Raw genomic sequence first — 6,595 nt, 5'->3', positions numbered from 1 at the left:
ATTATTTTGAAATACCTACAGCCAGATTAAATCCTTTATATTAAAACAATGATTCCCTCAGTGTATTTTGGTGTGTAAGTAATTACATTTGGATTTTTTTCAGCTAGGAACAGCTCTGGGTCAAATATAAAAGAGCTGATTTTTTTTCCCAGGATGTGTAAATTCCAGGATGTGAAGAAAAATTCCAGGGAATGCCAAAAGTTGCTGCTTTCCCAGAAGCTGAAATTTTCTGACATCACTGCTTTGTTCTCAGCCTGTAGCCTCACTCCCAACTTCCTCTGAGCTGAAGTAGCTGTTGCTCCAGTTTCCCAAAGGGGGCACTCACATTCGTACTGACTCAGCGGCACAGAGAATGAGCCTCAGGGGGATGATGGTTTGACTTGGTTCCATATTCTTCATCATTCATTTCACAGCATTTCAATCATATTATTTTTTTCCAGCTTTCTAAATTGTGCTTTTGTTATTTTTTTTAAATGATTTAACAGATTCTGTGGAGCCTCTCTTTTACCATCCCCTTCTTCTCTTGGTGTAATTTCATCTTCCTCCTCGTCGTCTCATGTCTCAGCCTCTGATTTTTATTTCATGTTTTGGCCACCCAGTATTATTCCCCAACTGCTCAGTTAAACAGAATGACTTCATCTTTGTTAACTATGTGTCTGCTTGTCCCTGCGGTTTTAGTCTGTCTCCATGATAGGAATGATTTTGTTGTGAGCACACTCAGCTGGTCTCAGGGGCTCCACAGCCCCTGAGACCAGCTGAATAAAAGATACACCCACATAATCACATAATCACACTAACAGCTGTACACGATGGCTAGAAGGATAGACCGATTTGTGTGTGTGTGTCCCCAGCGTGACTACAGCCACCTGTGGAGTGTTGACATAGTTAAACAGACAAATACAAACATCATCTGGGAATTAGACAGATGTAGTTTAAAAGTGGAGGACAAAATGGGGAAAGATATTAAAGACATAAAGAGGTTTGCTCATATGAAGAGGAAGGTGGAAAGGTGTATGAATTATTGCTTCCACCTGTATCTCTCTCTGTTTTAAGGGTTTGTGGCCAATGGGCCGAATATGAAAGAGTTGAAACTGCAACATGTGTGTTTGTGTCTGGCCCCTGGGACGTGTGCGAGACATTTGTCTGCTCATATGGATTTACTGTGGTGTGTAAACAGGCCGGTGAGAGGTACCATTGTTCCCACTGCTAATACTGCAGCTAACTGTGCCGCCGCTAAAGAGCCAAATCCAAGCAGCTATAATCTCAGGTCACCCGGCTTTCCTTCAGTCTTTTTGTGTTTTAGCTGCCTGCACGCTTCATGTTCCTGCTAAACATTTCCTAAAGCCTGTTATGCTACTATGATGCAAATGGTGCATCCAATTGAACTTAATTTTATGTCACATCTGCCATGACTTTATCGTCTCACTCATATTCCCATCAAAGTTATAATTCTGCACAAGTGTAAGTCTCTCACAGTTCAGGTATTTTATATTTTTGGTACCTGTGCAGATGAATCCCATGACTCAGTTGAAACCCCAACTTTTCCTTTTGACACCATAAATTAACATTTGTGGGTCTGAGTGAAACATTATAGGAACTAAGGATTATAATGCAATTTAAATATTGCCGGGGTGAACAGCATTCAAGGCCTAACTTTAGAGGAAGACCGTCATCCATTCCTATCAGCATGTATTATCATATATTACCCATTTTTCCGCAGCATTTGTCTGAGTTTTAATTAAAATGGAAGCTCTGCCAAACAGCTGCAAAGCTGTTACAAAAGTTTGTTGTTTGCTTTTTTTATATTAGTGATATTCATTGATTTTTGAATAAGAAACGTAAAGCAGAGTTGTTGAAGGGTTAATTTAGGTACTAAGTTTTAAAAGTTATTTTTAAAGTGAGCAATTATTGACAAAAACCTAAACAACTAGGTTTGGGTTGATGAGGTTAGCCATAAAAAGTGAGACCGTACCATTTTTTATTGGCAGTGATTCTATGTAGGGATATTGTTAAAGTAGAAATTAGGTAAAAGAGCGCTATATTAAAAAGTAACTGCTATGACCTTCTATAAATAGATTTTAATGTATGTCTATCTATGTATTATTATATTTGATTCATTTTTCGTGAAGTAAATGTAAAAAAAAAAAAAAAGTAGAATTAAAGCTGCAAGCAGTGACGAGAGGGCCCTCGCACCCCAGCGCATCAAGCTAAGCCCAACACCTACGCCCAGCAGGCAGCGATGGAGATTACCATCCAATCTGATGTCCCACTGACGCATATCATGAGTAGAACCACCAGTTAAAATTTTATCTCGTTCAATGATGATTATAACCCACTTTGCATTTCCTCTTCCCACTAGGCACTGCTCTAACCATTACTGACAAATGGCACATGAATCGGTTCGGGGCTGGACTCTCATTCTGCCTGTTAAGTTTGGGAAAGTTTTGGGAAAGCCAAGTGTATCTTTTAGTTACAACAGTTAAATGCTTCTTCTGATCATGTGATTGAAGGTCGACGTGTCGCCATGACCACATGGTTTCACAAAACGTGAAAAGCTTTGCAATTTAGCATCATCAAGGTCTTTAGATTTCACCCGTTGAAGATCACGTGAATGTGATTAAATCCCTAGGAGGAGTTCGTTAAAGTACGAGGCCTGAAAACATCTTGGCATTTTACATAAGCCTGCCAAATTTCAGACACATAGATGAAACATAGAGTAGGGGGTGGTCTTTTGAAATTTTGTATGGGGTGCTGTGGAGCTATTTTGCAATATTCCATGAAAACGACCATATAACAAGAAAGCCTTCCTCACATTGGAGGTTTACACCTATAAAAAATCAATTGAGGATTAATGATTCGATATCACTTTATTCAAGCTAAAATCGATCTGAATCGGAAAATCTCCGGGCTAAACTCGGCTAACTTTGTTATAGCGGTAGTTTAGTGCTCTTCATTATGGGGGCCGTTTGTAAACTGAAACATGCTGGAATTAACAGCAACATTTTTCCACTTTTAGCTCAAAACCTTACAAAAACATGTTTTTTCGAGTCATTTTTTACAACATTCACTAAAATATTTGTAGCTTTTTATGTTTAAAACACAATTTTAAATGTTAACTTTAACCTGCTTATGGTGGAGTCTGACAACTCTCGAAGAGCAGTGCACAGTCTGGACAGTGGGAGGTTCCTAAGTATACTGCACAGCATCTTTGGGCTGATTGATGACAGGATCACAGGTAGAGGTATTCAGTTTACAGTTATTTATATTTATTTATAGTAAAATGTCGATAAAATGGTGGCAAGTAAACTAAATCTCCAAATCATCACTATCACCCTGTAAATACTCTCCAATTTGGCACAACCCAGAATTCTTATTATACAATAGCCCTGTCCACTTTCCAATATGGGAGCACAAAGGAATCACTCACCTCCACCAGCTCTTTCAAAATGATTAAATCATATCCTTCAGTACATTTGTCCAGGAGAACAGAGTTGGGAATGAACAATATCTTCAATACAAACAATTAAAATCGATAATTAAATCCAAGACATGTTGTGAGTGTAACTGTCTGTCATTCAGTCTTCACTACATTTGACAAAGACAAAGACGGCGTTGTCGGCATGGAAGAGTGGATTGAGGGGACTGCCTGTTTTTCTTCGGTGCACCTTGGATGAAAAAATTAAATGTAATTCCTCAATCTTACTTTTTTTGCTTAGGCTCACTCTCACACCTTAACACATGTAGCTTATCTGCCTAAAACAAATTCCTATGTTTGGCATGGCTCAGATTGCTTCAGCATGTACGACTTGAATGGTGACAATGCCATCTCTAGAGAGGAGATGCTCGATTTTCTGAAGGAGAGGCTCATCAGACGGCCCAATGAGGACCCTGACGAAGGAATCAAAGACCTGGTGGAGATCATACTGAAAAAGATGGTGAGCTGTTTGCTGCACAGATAAAACTGTTTTCACGTGGTTTTCCAAAAAATAAAAATATTAAAAAAATTCTCAGGTCTGTAAATAATTTACCAGCTCTGCCAATGGTGCTTCCTCCCACAGGACTATGATCTTGATGCCAATGTGGTCGTTTTGGCCCAATCAAAGGCTCATTATGACCAGAAACAGTAATGGAGGGCTCCTCAGCCTCTTCCATTTTGCCTTTAGGGTTCTCCCAAGTGTGTGGTCCAAAGGAGAAATCTGACTGCAGTGGTCTGATGTGCTGCTTGTCTCTATTTGAGAAGGTCTATTTGCACCTTGAATCCACTTCTCGCTGTGTCAGCACAGGTATTGTGTAAAGTCCCTATTTTATCCTCTGTCAGTAAAACCCTATGTTGACTTTTAGGTCCATAGTAATGATGTTCTTGGGGAGGTAATAGCAGAAGAGTAAAGTCTAAATAGCAGCTGATGTTTGAAGTTTCCCTTGTATTGTCATTTCCAGAGGTTTGTTTGCGTGTGAGGTTGTTGTCGTCTGACGTGGTAGTTTTTTCTGATGAAGAAGGCTCCTCTTGCGTGTCCTCTTTCTGTGTAAAAATCAACATCATTTAAAAAGATCCCAGTCAAATTAAAAGAAAAGTGCCAAAGGGAAATTGTGGAAATGTACAAAGAAACAATGAAAAGATGTAAAGTGACTAGTTGTGTGTGTGTGTGTGTGTGATTATCTTAGCTTAGGTTTGCTCGGACTAAGGTGGAACTAAGTTGTTGTTTATTGGAGTGGTGGATTTTGTGAAGCAAAATCTAACCTATAGGTATAAAATTATACGGACTTAGCACATGTGCAGCACACCACCATAGAAACTTTTCTCACCCATGTGTCGCTTTGCTGAACTGAAACCAAATTATTCCGAAGGTTCTTCAGACTTTGCCAGTTATGCATAACGAACAGTTTCTGGAACTTTACAAAGTAGACCTCTGTGAACTCCTCAGCAGGATACTCATCCAGGGGCCTATACTCATCTACAGCTCCATAGAGGGCAAACAGCTGAATCAAGTTATAACCCCAATTTCTGGGACCCCTTGAACCATCAGATAACGACTCTCTAGATTTATGGTGTACACCTGCAAATAATGCAACACTTCACTGCGGTACACTGGTGCGAAAATGTTTGTGTGAAAACTGTAAATAGTGGCTATATTTATCGTCCATATTGTACATTTTACAGTGGTGGCACATTTCTGCGGAGACATTTTGGACTGTTTAACCCTTCTGAAACTTTTGAATGTTTTCCCAAAGTTTTGGGGATCATCAAGATGAGCTGTGGTGGATGTGAGACGAGGCGTTTTGTTCTTTGCAGTCACCAGTGGTTTTCTCATTGGAACACTTCCATGGATGCCATTTATGTCCAGTCTCTTTCTTATTGTTTAATCATGAACTCTGACTGAGGCGAGTGAGGACTGCAGTTCGTTAATGTTGTTCTGGGTTCTTTGTGACCTCCTGGATGAGTCATCGATGCACTGAATGTTGGTAGGCCAGCCACTCCTGGTAAGGTTCACGACTGTTACAAGTTCTTTTCCAATTGTGGTTAATGGATCTCACTGTGGTTCACTGGAGTCCATAAAATCTGGAAGGGAGCAAATGCTTTTTTAACAACAATGTAAGTGACGTTCCCCTGTAGCAGGGGGCGTCTCACACCTTAAGATACCCTCTTTTGGTCATATATTTCTTAACTGATTTGACTGCTGACCTGGCACACACAGACCACATCGATCGACTATGAGTTTGTCACACACTTGATGTTAGCTTGCTTGAAGTGTTGAACACGAAAAAGAAAACTATGTGGAAAATTATGTTTAGCAATCAAATTCAATCCATAACTGTCACTTTTAAAAACGCAAAAAAATGCTTTTTACACTGCCCCTTGAAGCTAATATCCCTGAACAAGGTGAGATAGCCTAGCTAACAAAACACCTAGCAGTATCATTTCAGCAAAATGATTGAGTTTTGTTGAGTTGAACAATTTTTAGTTAAATGTTGGCCCGTTCTGTGTTGTTCTATTTTTGTATTTTTTTTAACAAAATGAATGCTGTTGTAAATTAAATGGCCCAGGTGTGTAGTTGACACAGACCAAATATGAAGCTGATCTGATCAAATTCCTAGGAGTTCGCAAAAGTACAACGCCTAGAAATGGCAAAATCGGTGCCAAAATCTCACATTCAATTCAAAATGGTGGACTTCCTGTTGGGTTTGCGTTGATGGGCCCAATTACTTTTTTGTTCGTCTTGGTATGTTACACGTCTGTGCCAAATTTCATTCATGTAGCTCAAACTATGTGGTCATAGGACTTTATTTAACAACGCATAGGTGGCGCTCTAGAGCCATTTTGCACCACGCATATGCGAAACTATTAAAATACCAATTTCTTTTTTACCAGACCTGACACGTGTGCAACATTTCTTTATTTTTTCTCTGTTTTTAAGTATGTTAAAGCCCTCAAAAAGCCACTTGTTTTGTCTGAATAATAATAAACGAGCAATTCCAGTAGGGTCTTCGTACTTTTAGTGCCCGGGCCCTAATTACTGAAATAAAAACCAAAACAGAATGTCTAAAGACTTGAAAGAATCTGATCACCACGGGCACGCCCACGCTTCCCGGAGCGAGC

Source organism: Aulonocara stuartgranti (assembly GCF_965226115.1).
Source record: "Aulonocara stuartgranti genome assembly, chromosome: 4".
In the NCBI taxonomy this organism is placed as follows: domain Eukaryota; kingdom Metazoa; phylum Chordata; class Actinopteri; order Cichliformes; family Cichlidae; genus Aulonocara; species Aulonocara stuartgranti.
This window is presented reverse-complemented; position numbering follows the sequence as displayed.